Source organism: Giraffa tippelskirchi, chromosome 9 (genome assembly GCF_054371585.1).
Source record: "Giraffa tippelskirchi isolate mGirTip1 chromosome 9, T2T-mGirTip1v1.2.pri, whole genome shotgun sequence".
Classification (NCBI taxonomy): Eukaryota; Metazoa; Chordata; class Mammalia; order Artiodactyla; family Giraffidae; genus Giraffa; species Giraffa tippelskirchi.
Window position 1 is genome coordinate 41396843 of NC_137283.1, and position 15594 is coordinate 41412436.

The following is a 15594-nucleotide window of genomic DNA, read 5'->3' on the forward strand; positions in this document are numbered from 1 at the left end:
GGTGAACCCACCTGTAACCTTCAACTTTCCTATTAGGTTTGCAGTTTTTAAAAATTAAAAGTTAGAGAAGGATAGAAGACCTGAAAGAGAGATAAAGAGAGAAAGACAGAAAGAAAAACAACACATGTGCACATGAATGCTTATCTATATACAGAACATCACGGGAAGGTGTACATGAAACCAGTAATAGCAGTTGCATCTGAGGTGGGGAATCAGGTAGCTGGGAGTCAGGGATGGAGGGAAACTTGCTTTTCACAGTCTACCTTTTAAAATCTTTTGGTTATTTATCATGTACATGTATGAAGTGAAGTGTTAGTTGCTCAGTTGTGTCCGGCTCTTTGTGACCCCATGGACTGTGCCTGCCAAGCTCCTCTGTCCATGGAATTCTTCAGGCAAGATTACTGGAGTGGGGTGCCAATAATTTCTCCAGGGGATCTTCCCAACCCAGGGATCAAACCTGGGTCTCCTGTATTGCATGCAGATTCTTTACTGTCTGAGCCACCAGGGAAGCCCTATTCATATACGGGCTATTCAAAAATAAGTAATACACGATAAAAATTAAGGAGGAAACACGTCAGAACACCTGAGCTTCCAGCGCACTTTCTGATGTCCTCCCGAAGACTTGGAGGACACGTGCGCAGGCTAGAATGGGAGCCCGAGGAGGGCAGGGACTGTATCCCCCGCACCTAGACTGGGGCCTGACCCATTTCCAAGTGCTCTAGAAGTCACCTCTCAATTAGAGGTCCCCATCCAGTTCTGTCTCATGAACAACATGGTTTATTTTCCATAGAATCAAAAAAGTATTTCAAGTTCCAACATCCTCCCCAATAGAGAAGACAACTCCTGCTAGGATCTGTTGGTCAGATGTGGCCCTTTGTCACCTGAGGACTCAGTCACTTGTGTTAGATGTGCATCTCACTAACATAAAAAGGACTCTTCTTCAAGAAAAAGCACACATCTAGCAAATCATGGTCTTCTTTATATTTCCTGTGAAACAGAGAGCTCTGCCCCATACACCTCTATCAACCGATGTGTACTTCAATTGTATAATGATTTCACGATGGCACAGTATGACCTCACAACCACTGAGCGTGGGGGTCAGCCAACTTCTGTAAAGGGCAGGTGATACACAGTTCAGTGTTGTGGGTCATAGGTCTCTGTCATAATCACTCAAGCTGCCTTTGCAGTGAGACAGCAGCTGTACAACAAGCAATGAATGGGTGTGACCGTATCCCAGTAAGATTTTATTGCAAAAACAGGCTTCGGGTTGTATTTTGCTAACCCTTGACACAGTATACCAAGCCCATCAAACAGGCATGATGAGAGTTTTATTCACTATTAATAGGCTGAGGCAACAAAGGCACAGAGAGGTTGAGTAACAGATTTCTGACTTGGACCCACTCTCTTTGCTCTTAACTCCACATTCTCTGACTTTTTCTTTTTTTTCAAACGGCCCTTCCTCAGATTTTGTAACATCTTTGCTGTTAAATAACCACATTCATTGCCCCAAATTTCTTCATGAAGATGTGATGTCTCCATTTAGACGTTTGGTCTCTTATGAGAGGCTTGGTGAAACAAGTTCCTTAGTCTAGAGGGGGAAACAGAGGCATCTGTAGATGGTCCTTTCAGTTCCATACACACTCTATCTGGGGACGGTCCTGAGTCTACAGTAATGAAAGCTGCTGCCTTCTCAGTGGCACGAGCATTGTCTGATTCAACTCTTCCCTCAGTTTCTCAGTCACTGTAAACAGCTTTTTTCCAGCCCACTTATATCACTCACGGGCCTCTTTCTTATCCTAGAACCAGAGCTCCTTGAGGATAGGAATAATGTTACATGTGTGTTCTCAGTGCCTAGAATAGCACAGGACACAAATAAGTTACAAATGAATTAATAAAAGTCAAAGTTAAAAAATGGGTTTAATCCTGTTTGTTTTAGGGACAGCCATCCCCAATGATGTTGACTATTTTCTCTTTCAATAATTATAAAACTCCCAAGTTCAGTTCAGTCGCTCAGTCGTGTCTGACTCTTTGCAAGTCTCTGCTTTTTAATATGCTATCTAGGTTGGTCATAACTTTCTTTCCAAGGAGTAAGCACCTTTTAATTTCATGGCTGCAATCACCATCTGCAGTGATTTGGGAGCCCAGAAAAATAAAGTCAGCCACTGTTTCCACTGTTTGCCCATCTATCTGCCATGAAGTGATGGGACCAGAGGCCATGATCTTAGTTTTCTGAATGTTGAGCTTTAAGCCAACTTTTTCACTCTCCTCTCTCACTTTCATCAAGAGGCTCTTTAGTTCTTCTTCACTTTCTGCCATAAGGGTGGTGTCATCTGCATATCTGAGGTTATTGATATTTCTCCTGGCAATCTTGATTCCAGCTTGTGCTTCCTCCAGCCCAGCATTTCTCATGATGTACTCGGCATATAAGTTAAATAAGCAGGGTGACAATATACAGCCTTGACGTACTCCATTTCCTATTTGGAACCAGTCTGTTGTTCCATGTCTAGTTCTAACTGTTGCTTCCTGACCTGCATACAGGTTTCTCAAGAGGCAGGTCATGTGGTCTGGTATTCCCACCTCTTTCAGAATTTTCCACAGTTTATTGTGATACACACAGTCAAACGCTTTGGCCAAGTCAATAAAGCAGAGGTAGATGTTTTTCTGGAACTCTCTTGCTTTTTTGATGATCCAGCAGATGTTAGCAATTTGATCTCTGGTTCCTCTGCCTTTTCTAAAACCAGCTTGAACATCTGGAAGTTCACGGTTCACGTATTGCTGAAGCCTGGCTTGGAGAATCTTAAGCATTACTTTACTAGAGTGTGAGACGAGTGCAATTGTGTGGTAGTTTGAGCTACCAAGTAGTTTGAGCTCCTCCCAAGAGGAGTCACCTATTTAATGCTGGGTACAATTTATGATGCTAAAAAGGCCTCACTGTCAAGGGGTAAGCAAATTCATGGCAGAGTGAAGGGAATTTTACAGATCTGTTTGAAGACTGTGGGTCACAAAAGAGTCGGTGAAGATGGAGGCTGTCAGATTTAAGAGGACTTTTCTTCATCACATAAACCGTGCTGACGGTCACCATGAATTCTGATTCCTGAGCCGCACGAAGTTAATTACATGATGTTCTTTTAGACTAGGAATTAGAACATTTTATGCCCAAAGCCATATTATGTCACCAACTCTGACACTGGAGATGGGAGCCCCAACTTGAAGGCATGATCATCAAAAAGAAACCTCATTAAAAAAAAAACAAAAAACCTCATGGCCTCATCAGTGCCTGCTATGGACACCACAGTCAGTTTGGGGGAAGGTTCTATCTGGCTCCATTCTTCATTCAATGATAGAATAGTCTTTGCTAAGGAGATTTTGCAAAGCAGCATCAATTTAGCAAGTCTTGGACTTGTTACAGAGACTCCTGCACACCTTCCCTGATGAGGTCAAATACAGACAGGCCATGAGTGAAGACACTAATGTTTTCTGAGGTGTCTATACAGGTCTAGCCATTATTCCTACCTCTATGACATCCTTCATCTGACAAAGGACTTGTCTTTAAAAAGGCAGCTGCCTAGAAAAAAAAATAAACAACAAGAAAAAAAGGCAGCTGCCTACCCTGCTGGGGTTTGTTCACAGGATGCTCTAGATGCCCAAGGGGGAAGCTGGGCACAGAAAAACTGAAGCCTTATGAGCCTGGAATCACCGATGGCTGAACACCAACTAAGGGGTAGAACATAGGGCGTCCCTAAGCACAGGGCCCACACAACAGACGTCTGCAAAATGACTTCAGGGAGCAGAACACTCAGGGCTCTCTGACACCAGGTAACACTCCCATACAACCTGAGAAAGTCATCTCTTTTTTCAGTTCTTTTCCCGCCTTGCTTAGGTCAAAGAGAAACTCTGAGGATGGCTATTAAATAGCTAGCTAACTCCTGAGCCTCCTGCAGGGAACAGTACCTAGTTATTTAATAACACTGTTTCTTTGTGTTATTTTTATGTATATTTTCAATTTATGGTCGTGATGCAAATTAATTTAAAAGGAGGAACTAATTTAAAGAAAAATGCTAACTAGGTGATACATGGATCTGGTGAACGTCTTGGTGGTGACAGATGAACGGCTGCCAGCGTAGATGTGAGTGATGGACAGGCCCCGGGTTGGGGCCGGGGTGCTCTGGCTGGCTCTTCCACACACTGACTGTGAGACCTTGGTTTCCTCATCTATTAATGAGAACATTCATCCAAAACACCTTTTCTGTCTTTTCCTACTCTGGTGACTTAAAACACTTCTGAAATTATGCCAGATAACTGAGGAGTAGGATCTGGCTTGCCCAGCAGGAGAATCTTGTTCCCTGTTACATTTTCCCTGGAACCTAAAACAGTATCTGGGAAATATTAATACTTGGTGCTTGGTAATGTTTGAGTGTTTGATAATGCTTGAATAGATTGAAAAAGAAAACTGCACTCATTTTACATATCTGATGCATCAGGTGAGGCTCCCAACACTTAAAGACAGTGATTTTAGCAGCTCTGCAGCACAGTCTGAAACGAGGGACATCAGGAAGGAGAGCTCGTCTTTATGGCACGAGGGAGGGTAACACACTCTCACCCAGAGACCCAAGCCTGCCATGTGGCCTTCCCCTGGTATCATCTAAGCTGTGCATTTGGGGCCTTTATCTCCGAATGCAGGGACAAAGATTAATCAGACTGAGATAAACATCTGGACTCAAGTTCCCAAGTTAAGTCTGGGGTGAGAGGTTAGGTGTAACGCTTTACAGTTGTCTTTTAATGTACTCACTGACCTTTAAAACCTGTCCTTCTGAGTTCTGATATGTTAATCTTAAGATATAAAGCAAAATTCCAAACATAGAACATAAAACACTTTCACAGAATCTTGCCTCTCCTAGACATCTACTCATATCCCATCAGATTTGACAAACTAATGTCCTGGCCTCTTCAAAATAATGATTATTTTTTAAAAACTATAGCAAAAATACTTTGGCCACAAGATACAAAGCACTGACTCATTGGAAAAGACCCTGTTGCTGGGAAAGACTGAAGGCAGGGAGAGAAGGGGACGACAGAGGATGAGATGGTTGGATGGCTTCGCTGACTCAATGGACATGAGTTTGAGTAAACTCCGGGAGTTGGTGATGGACAGGGAAGTCTGGCGTGCTGCAGTCCATGGGGTCGCATACAGTCGGAACATGACTGAGTGACTGAACAACAAAATAGCAAAAATAATGACCATGGCCACTACCACCACAGCCAAAGACAGAATAGCAACAGCCTCCATGTACTGAGGGACTGTTGCATGCCAGGCTCTGTGTAGGTGATTTATATACATCCTCTCATTTTATCCCCCACAACGCTGAGAGCAGGAAGCACTTCTCCCACCCTAAAGATGGATGAATAAAGATGAAAGAAGTTAACAAGGGCCCCCAAGGTCACCTGACTGGTACGTGGCACAGGCTGCATCGCCATCCAGTCCTGTAGGTGTGTCTGGTTCGTGCTATCTTTGCCTTCTCTCAGCACTTACTAAGCAGATATTTACTGTACATCTGTTACACAAAAGGCACGGAGTTCACTGTCCCCTTCGACATTCTTTGTACTTCTCCAGAAGTATTTTAAGAACAAGTAACAGGCTAACTTTACAAGTTAACAAGTTACCACCTTATTCTTGCTGGTGTCTTTTAAAAACTAGCCAGTGCTGCTTATTATATTTTTTTAATTTTGCAATACGAAAATTCTTTCCACAGTGTTTTCCACTAGGAAAACACTAAGTTCTTGAAATCTGAGTATAAAACCCCAGCAGTTAAACATTATTGCATCTACCCAGTACTAATTGCTGAAACTAGACTCTTGTAAACATAAACCAGTTTCTCAAAACTATCAGTAGTGATCAATAGCTAAAAAAAAAACTCTCTTGTGTGGAAGTCCCAGGATTGAAAAGATAAAATATTAGAGACACGAGCAGTTCACTCCTTGTCATATCTATCTCCTTCATTATGGAGGAAAACCACACCCAATGTTCCAAGGAAGCAGTTAAGCTTATCCAGTCCATCACTGAAAGCGTGGCATGACCCTAGGATTATTGCCATGAGATGCTTACCTTTGCCCTCCTAGCCTCGTCTCCCCTTCACTCTGGCTAAGCCCACTCTTCCTCTATACTCTGCAGCTCTGACAGCCCTGCTGTATAAACAAGCCATGGCTATGAGCATGTAGCCTGGCCTGGTTCCTAAAATTCTCTGCTCCCTCTCTCCCCTGGATATTCCCATGATGCTCTCCTTACTCTCCTTGCTGAATAGTCCCATAATACACTCTTCATTGTCTTCCTTGAAGAACTCATCATATCTACACCCTCCACTACTACCAGGAAATGAAAAACTCAACATTTCTGGCCAGGACCTCCTTTCAGACTTTTCCAAAAGCCTGCTTGACTATCTCCAGGATACAAAAGTCCTACAATGTCTCGGGGGCATCTCTCCTCTTTCTCCTGACTTGCTGTTTTCTGCCAACAGTGTCCCCACCAGTCTGGCCTCCCAGACTGATGTATCTTTCACTCTTCCTCCTTGCTCATCACTCCTGTCATGCGATGGCCGGGAGATGTCAGCAGTGAAGCCAACTCATCTGAGTCTAGACAAACTGCACTGTTTATATGTGGCTATTTACATTTAAATTAAGTAAATAAAATTCAAAGTTCAGTCCTTCAGTCACGTCTATCACATCGTAAATCCTTGAGAGTCACATATGAATAAGAGCTAGAGTGTTGGACAGCACAGTTTTATGGGGGTTATGCCCCTGAAAGCCTCTTACAACCAATTCCTTTGGCTTAACATTTACTAGGAATGCCTCAAGGGAGGAAACATTCCCACCAGATGTAAGAGTTCATATGAATCAGATCCCAGCTCCCTCAACTACCCCACCAGGCCAGGGTCCTCATCTCCCCTTGCTCCCGCCTCTGTGAAGGCTGCTCTGTCATACCCTACTCGGTCGTTACCAGCTGACAGAAGAAGCTTCGCAGTCCGCATCAGGGACTGAGGCTTCTCGTCTAGTGTAAATGCTGACCACCCTGATGATCCCAACTCAACTTCCTGGCCCCACACCTCTGTTTGCACCCACAGAGCCTCAGGCCTCCTCTTTCTCATGCTGCCCACTTCGTGTGGAGCAAGCACTCCTGATGAATTCCTCTCCGCCTTTGGGACTGATTCAAGTGTTACACTCCCCAGGAAAGCACTCCACTCCCCAGAGGCCCAGGTCTTCTGACTCCCTTCAGACTCAGAGTCCTGCTTCCAGCACAATATCTGAGAGAGGGGTGGGGGATGGGGTTTGGATACATATCTTGAGCTTTAAAAATATTCAGGGTGGAACTTCCTTGGGGGTACAGTGGATAAGAATCCACCTGCCAATGCAGAGGACACAGGTTTGATCCCTGGTCTGGGAGGATTTCACATGCTGTGGAGCAACTAAGCCTGTGCACAGCAATGAAGACCCAGCTCAGCCAGAAAAAGAAACACAAACCAAAAAATTTTGGGTTCCAGCCCACTCCCACCAGACCTACTCAACCAGTGAACACCCCACCCGCTAACAGGCTGGCCTGAAGAAAGTTGCCAGGGAGCTTACAGAGTAGCTCCCATCACATTAAGGGCTGTTTCTTTCTTTTTTTTTTTTTGCAAGCTATGATGTGAAAAATCCATACTCACCCTTCAAAGAGCACAGCCTTCTTTCACAACTGCTACTGGCTCTGGCAGAAGCTGAAAAGGAGATTCTGGAATCACAAGTAAGAAAATGACAAAGCACTAAATCATATCAGGGAATATGGATTAAGTGCTAACAGTTGGCAATAATGCCGGCCTCACTTGAGGCGGAGCCTTTCCTCCTTTGCAAAGGCAAAGTGCAACTATCCTATGGCTTTAAAGTTGCCTCTGCTTTGGGTCACTTTCCCCAGTTAAGCAACCTGCACAAAGGGCAGGCAGGGCATATGAGATAAAAAGCCTAGCCAGGAGGGCATGAAAGTTGAAGAAGGATTCTGTGATGAGAACAAAGTGTGGGACTGAGCTGGTGATTATTATGCCGCACAAATGAGAGAGGCAATGAGGGAAACAGGCATGCTTAGGTAAGAGGGGCTTCTGGAGGCTTCAAACTTAACTAAGACCTTCAAATAAAGATTAAAACTCCCCCCTCTGTCTGGGGTTCAGTTCAGTTCAGTTACTCAGTCGTGTCCGGCTCTTCGCAGCACATGTCCTGCAGCACGCCAGGCTTCCCTGTTCATCACCAACTCCGGGAGCTTGCTCAAACTCATGTCCATCGAGTCGGTGATGCCATCCAACCATCTCATCCTCTGTCGTCCCCTTCTCCTCCTGCTTTCAATCTTTCCCAGCATCAGGGTCTTTTCCAATGAGTCAGTTCTTCACGTCAGGTGGCCAGACTATTGAAGTTTCAGATTCAGCGTCAGTCCTTCCAATGAATATTCAGGACTAATTTCCTTTAGGATGGACTGGTTGGATCTCCTGGCAGTCCAAGGGACTCTCAAGAGTCTTCTCCAACACCACACTTCAAAAGCATCAATTCTTCAATGCTCAGCTTTCTTTAACAGTCCAACTCTCACATCCATACATGACTACTGGAAAAACCATAGCTTTGACTAGACGGACCTTTGTCGGCAAACTCTCTGGGGTTAGCGTTACCTAAAAGCTCTACTCAGAAAGAAAAGAGAGGAAGCTGGCAACCAATGGGCAAATGAACACAATATTTCTACTGGAGTAGCTAACAAGAGAGGACTACAAAGCCCCAAAGCAGGGCTGGACAGGGCAGAAATGCTGGCTGAGGCACCAAAGCAGAAAAACGAGGAGACATGGAAAATGGGTAATGGAAAGTAAATCCACAAAACCCCTGAATTATTCCAGAGGGATCAAAGAGTTAAACATAAAGGGGGAAAAAAAGTATGAAAGTTCTAGAAGAAAGCATGAGAACTCTGGAAAAATCTTTCTCAGTAAGATATAAAACCTAGGGGCCATAACATAAAGATTAATAAGCTGACTGCATAAAAATCTTTTTAAATAACACACGGAAAGGGATAGCATGAACAAGATTAAAATCTGTTGATACATATCAGGCAACAGACTAATAAAGGGTTCCTACAAATCAATAAAAACAACAAAATCCAATAGAAAAATGGACAAAAGATCTGAACAGGAAGGAAATACAAATGACTCTTAGCTAAAAAGATGCTCAATGTTAACCTCATTTACAAGAGAAACACAAATTAAACCTCCAAGGTGATGGTGATCTCTGTTTACCATATTGTCAAACAACAAAAAGTGTAACAACAGACAGTGTAGCTGGGGCTGTGGGGTCGCCCTCAGCAACATATAAATTTACATTCCCATCAACAAAATCTACAGATGGCATTTTGGCAAAATCTGCAGCAATGTAAAATACACACACCTTGGATTGAATTATCTCTAATTTCCAGGAATTTATTTATGCTCATACCTGAACATATGTGAGAATAAGTTTGTGCAGGGTCATTATAGTATTACTTATGTCAAAAAACCTGGAACTCACATGCCCACTCATAAGGGATATGTTAAGTAAATGATGGTACAACTTCATAAACAAGTTATAGTGTATAGCCATTAAATACAAATAAAATTAATGTAAGCCATTACATATTATAGGTTGGGCATAAAGTGAAATAAACAGGCTGAGCACTCCCAAAAAATAATTATATATATAAGCCATTAAAATAATGAGTCAGTTCTATTTGTCTCTATGGGTAATGATCTCCAAGGTACATTGTTAACTTAAAAAAGCAAGGAACAGAAGAGAATGGGTAGAATAACATCTCTTGCATTGTGAGAAAGAGAGAAAAATAAGTGTATTATTGCTTATGTATGTGTAAAATGTTTTTGGATGGATGCAGAATAAGCTGAGAACCATATGAGTGGGGCTGGGAAGGGAAGCTGAGAGGCAAGGGGCAGAGATGAGGAAGACTTTTCACTAACATGAATCATACCTTTTGAGTTGCTACCATGTGCGTGTACAAGGTTTTCCCTCTTTAATTAAAAAATACAATATAGGGCTTCCATGGTGGCTCTGTGGTAAAGAATCCCCCTGCCAATGCAGGAGACACAGGTTTGATCCCTGGTCTGGGAAGATCCCTGCAGGCCACGGATCAGCTAAGCCCATGCACCACAACTATTGAGTCTGTGCTCCAGAACCCGGGAGCCACAACTACTGATTCCATGTGCTGCAAGTACTGAAGCCTGCAGCCCTAGAGCCTGTGTGCAACGAGAGAAGCCACCACAATGAGAAGACGGCACACCCCAACTAAAGAGCAGTGCTCACTGCAACTAGAGAAAAGCCCACACAGCAACAAAGATCCGGCACAACCAAGAATAATTAATTAATTATTAATTATTAATTTTAATTTTATTAAAAAATAAAATAGAAAATATGAACTCCTCAAATGCAATGGTCTATCCTATACAGTCCAATACAGTAGACATTAGCCACGTGGTGGCTGTTTAAATTTAAACTGATCAAAACTCAGTAAAATGTAAAAATCAGTTCTTCAGCTGCACAAGTCACATTTCACAGGTTCAACAGCCACAGAAATTCTATCTCCTTTATGGTTCTGGGAAAGGTACTGTTAGAGGATTCACTCTGTCTTGCTTTGTACCAAATCATTAGCACCTGATGCCCCATGGGGGGGTTTTGCTGTAAGAACCAGCCAAGCCCATGGCCCCCTCCCCTGCCTCTACCACCTGGGGCAGCACTATGGCCAAGGAAACTTGGCCCAGCCAGGCGGGGCCGGTGGACAGAGGATCAGAGAACCAGAAAATCCTGCTACTCAATCCTTGCGAGAAGGGGCACAGCCAGAGGACAGAGAGGCTGGCAGATCAATCAGGGGCTCAGCTGGAAGGCAGGTAGCTTATCTACCCTGTGGTGTATCTTCTAAAAAATCATACTGGCAAAGAGACAAGGCAATGAGACATGCACCATGTGCCCTGAGCTAGCCCAGCACCTTCACAGCATAAGTCTCTGGGGTGAAGATGCAGCTGTGGCGACAGTTTGAAATAACCACCTGCCTGAAACCATGCTTTAAGCCAGGCAACCCTACAGGGATACAAGCCAGTCTCCCACTGGATAAAAGAGAAGCCAAAAGCCACTTGACCCTTTACCTCTAAGGACCCAAGTCTTCAGGCTCTTGGGGAGCCCAGAAGAAGCTCTCATTCAAACACTTCTCTACGAATTAGTGCCAGTGTTTGCATTGTCATTGGCTGAGGTCAGTTCTCAAAGGTAAAGAGCTAGAAAGAGCATCACAGAAGTGACCATCTTTCACATCACTGAAAGAAATTAAAATAGCCCTCTATATGGGTATGCAGTGGCAGAGGCCTGAAATAAAACCTCAGAGCCTGAAAACACTCCCACTTCTTGAAGCAAGTCAAAAGGAAAAGCAGGGTGGGGGTGGGAGGGAGGCTTAAGACGGAAGATATATACAGTTATGACTGATTTGAGTTGTTATACATCAGAAACCAACATAACACTGTAAAACAATCATCCTCCAATTAAAAAGTAAGCTTAAAAGACTATTTTTTAAAAAAAGGAAAAGCAAGGAGATTACAGAGGGTTCTGACATTTCCAAAGGAGGGAAGTTGGTCTACAGTATTTTCTAACTGCAGGGACAAAGATGGTGTGAGATAAAAAGGAGCTCTCTTATAAACAGCTGGCACTTTGATCAGGATAAGATTTCTGGCTTTCCGCATGAGGTCCAGCATTCAGAGCCCTTTGTGAGCTCATCCTACCTTCCTTAACCAGAAGCTTGTCCCCAGAGATCTCTGTAACTCAGGAAAATCAGCATCAGAAAAAAATTTCATAATTAAGAATAAAACACAGTTTTCTTTAGAACTCTATCCAAATAAGTAAAAATAAAAAACTGTCAGTTCTAAGATCAATAGCAAATATGGGACAAAATAACTGCTGCCTATGCTAATTCTCAGAACAAAGAAGGAATCTCATGCTGATTGCCTTAAAGTACGCTAAGTCCTTCCCTTAACATCTGGTTGTCACAGTGCTATCATTCAGGAGACATTTTTGCAAAAATATTTTACTTACGGCTTTCCCAAAGGCCTCCCAATCCTTTGAGCTTCAGCTCCCTCCCTTCTCTTCACCAGTTAACAGGTCTCACATTGCCAGACTCCCACCCACGACAATCTCCACACGTCAGTCAAGCAGCCCCCCGACATCCCTTGCTGTGATTTCATGAAATTCTGTCTCTGTCAAGAGTTATAATTTCACTTCCAAGATAGGTCTCACATTTGTAAAATGTCCTTATGACTTGGGAGAGACAGATAAACAAGACATGGATGCTCCAGGAGCCTGGCTGGACACCAGGGTTAAAAAGAGAGGAGGCGTGATGGGGTGGGACCCAGGTTTCTAAGTGGCAAGTCCATCAGTGGATATATTCCTGTTATAACTGCCACGTACCCCCAAAACCTGGAAACTCCAGGGAATTCATTACCAGATAGGCTGATAATCTGACCCTCTGGTGGGGGCACCTGAACTAGCTTTGTATTTTTCTCCATTTCCCCATTTTCTGTTGATCTGAATGAACTATACACTATCTACCCCCATCTTCTCCTAACAAATCATTCTGGCAGAACTAGGCACTATCTCCTTCAGTTAACCTTCCCTCAGTCCCCCAGCCATCAGTACCCTTGCCTTCCTTCTCCATGCCAACAAGTATTTGTAATCTATGTCTTTTAACGCAATACAAAAACACGGGCTGCACCCTGCACTAGGCTGCAAGCTCCTTGAAGACAAGTCTTACTACATCTCTGCACGTGCCATGGCACTTTAGCATCACCACGCCTTCCCTCAGTGGGCATAATACCAAGTGATAAACAGGCAAGCCATGAATCACAGTGCTGCCCCACCAGCGCCACTGCGGGCCATTCCTTCACTCTGTTCATTATGGTCACTAACAAAACGAGCATTCCTCATCAGAGTAGCTTTAGAGACTCCAGTTCAGAGGGGCAGCTTAGAGCCAGAGAGCTTAAGCAAGCTGCCCAATGGCACACATCTCTTCTCTTCCTCTGCCCCACTCCACTGGTGACTCACAATGGCCCACACCGTGACATGGAAGGCCATGAACAAGTTGGAGCCTGGCCATCCTTCACATGTCATCCTCTTTTATCGTGTCCCCTATTTTCCTGAAAGATCTACAATCCTGACATGGCATGCTCCTTCACACCCCCAAGCTTCAGCACAATGGCTCCCCTATCCCCAGCACACCCCTGCTTGGGGGACTTGAGGTTACATCCTTCAAGTCTTGGCTAGGAAAACATTGTGTTGTTGTTATTCAGTTGCTCAGTCATGTCTGACTCTTTTGTGACCCCATGGACTGCAGCTCGCCAGGCTCCTCTGTCCATGGGATTTCTCAGGCAAGAATACTGGAATGAGCTGCCATTTCCTCCTTCAGGACATCTTCCCAACCCAGGGATCAAACTCGCATTTCCTACTGGGCAGGTGGATTCTTTACCACTGAGCCACCTGGGACCACCCCATCCATAAATGCTTTTCTGAGGGTCAGCTGGGCAGTTCCATAACCTATGTTCACATCTCTGCTCTGTCACTGACCAGCTATGGGACCCTGGCAAGTCACGGAAACTCCTGGAGCCTCAGTGTGGGGACAAAATCAGATGATGCATGGAGACTGCTCAAAGCGGGGACTGGAGGGTGATGAGCACTCACTGCACAGCTGGGAAGCACTGGCCTGCCCTCGTGGGAGGAGCTAGGCAGCAGTGCCTCTGAGACCAAGCAGGACCCTGTGGGGCCCTCCCGGGCCCAAAAGCCTTGCTGTGCTGCCTCCTTCTTATTTGTAGGAAACAGCTTTCACTTAGCCTCCTTGACTTTCCCTGAGTTCCAAACGGCAGATTCGAACAGTTACTAATCAGGGAAGAGAGGGGCTGCAGGAACAGAGGAGCAGTCAAGCAAGAAAAGCTCAGCCTTGGGGCAGGGTCCTGGGTCCTCCTCAAGGAACACACAGAACAATATCTTCGATCTCTTCTGTAGGAACTAAGGCTCCCACCCAGATTGAGAACAGTAACTTCAGGCTGGGTGTAAGATTCCTGGAGCACAGCTTTTACCTCACCACTAACCAAGCAGAAGAAAGCCACAAACCCTGCAGCCCTCACCCCTAATTTGCCTTTTAAAATCATCTCCCCTCAAACCATTGGGGCGAGTAACCTGTTCCCTTTGCTTGGCCCTGCAATAAATTTACTCTGCTCCAAACTCGGACATTTCGGTGTGTTTGTCCTTACTGTGTATCGTGCACATAAACTTGTGTTCAGAAACACACCTCCATCACCCTGCACTGCTGCTGTGCCCAGGTCTGTTCAGATGCTTCATCAGTAGGCAGTTCTCTGTCGCTATCTTTATACTCGCAGAGTCTAGCCCATAGCTCAGTTCCCAAACTTCATCACATATCAGGCTTGAATCCTATTCCGGGTGTATCACGAGGCAGACACCCAACACCAGCAGCCAAGAGCCACAGCTTCTGGAAAACCACCTGAGGAGCAAGGCTGCTGTCACTCTGGGTGAACATTTTACATGAAGAGGATCTCAACCTGCAGCACTGTAAGCACCTCTGCCCACACCTTCTGCAGGTAGTACTGTTGCCCTGAATCAGCAGTTTCCTTGGTATAGTTGGAAACGCATCCAACCATCCAACAACATGCTACATGGCTTCTGGGACTGAACATATGATCAAGAGGGTTTCCGAAGGTCTAGTTTAGGAGAATATCGTGATCTTTCTTGAAGAGGGGACTACCTCCATGGTTAAGGAAGATTTTGGTTTGCAAAAATTACTTCTAGATTGTGGGTGCTCAGTTGCTCAGTCGTGTCCGACTCTTTGTGACCCCCATGGACTGTAGCCCACCAGGCTCCTCTGCCCATGAGATTTTCCAGGCAAGAATACTGGAGTGGGGAGCCATTTTAAAGCTCCAGGGGATCTTCCAACCCGCATCTCTTGCACGCCTGCGTTGGCAGGTGAATTCTTGACCACGAGCGCCATCTGGGAAGCCCCTAAGGGACCCTATGTCTCAATTAGGGTTTCTCAGTCACAGCACAAATGACATTGGGGCCAGATTAATTCTTTGTTGTGAGGGACTTTCCTATCCACTTCTAAGCATTTTGAGAGTAATTAGCAGTATCCCCTGCCTCTAACCAGTGGAGAGAGGCCCCCAAATTTTGATAAGCAAAAATGTCTCCAGATGGTGCTAAATGCTCCCTAGGGACAAAGCTACCCTCAGTGGAGACCCACTTCTACAGGAAGTGAGCCCACTCAACTCCAATCTTTATTACCGCAGTTAATCAGTGAGGAACAGTTTTAGTCACTCACCAAATCTACTTTGAAACATTTTCTTTCAGTACTCAGGAATTTTTTTTTTTTAAGGGCACAGTCTTGAAGCTGTTCTCTTTTTTTTGCATTTTAATTGAAGGATAATTACTTTATAATATTGTGTTGGTTTCTGCCATACATCAACACAAATCAGCTGCAGATATACATATGTCCCCTCCCTCTTAAACTTTCCTCCC

At 44.5% G+C, this 15594-nt stretch overlaps 1 protein-coding gene across 12 annotated transcripts in view; it reads right to left on the minus strand.

The window, feature by feature from the left end:
* Positions 1 to 15594, minus strand: part of ABHD6 (abhydrolase domain containing 6, acylglycerol lipase) — a 93422-nt gene that overhangs the window by 27095 nt on the left and 50733 nt on the right. For 5 of the 12 annotated variants that reach the window (XM_081524740.1, XM_081524741.1, XM_081524737.1 and 2 more), the window contains one exon: positions 7695 to 7745. The exons of 4 other annotated variants lie outside the window; for them this stretch is intronic. The gene's annotated coding sequence lies outside the window, so the exon portion shown is untranslated. Of the gene's footprint in view, positions 1 to 7694; positions 7760 to 15594 lie in introns of all 12 variants that reach the window. 3 more of the 12 variants (XM_081524742.1, XM_081524736.1, XM_081524735.1) reach the window with 1 other exon arrangement.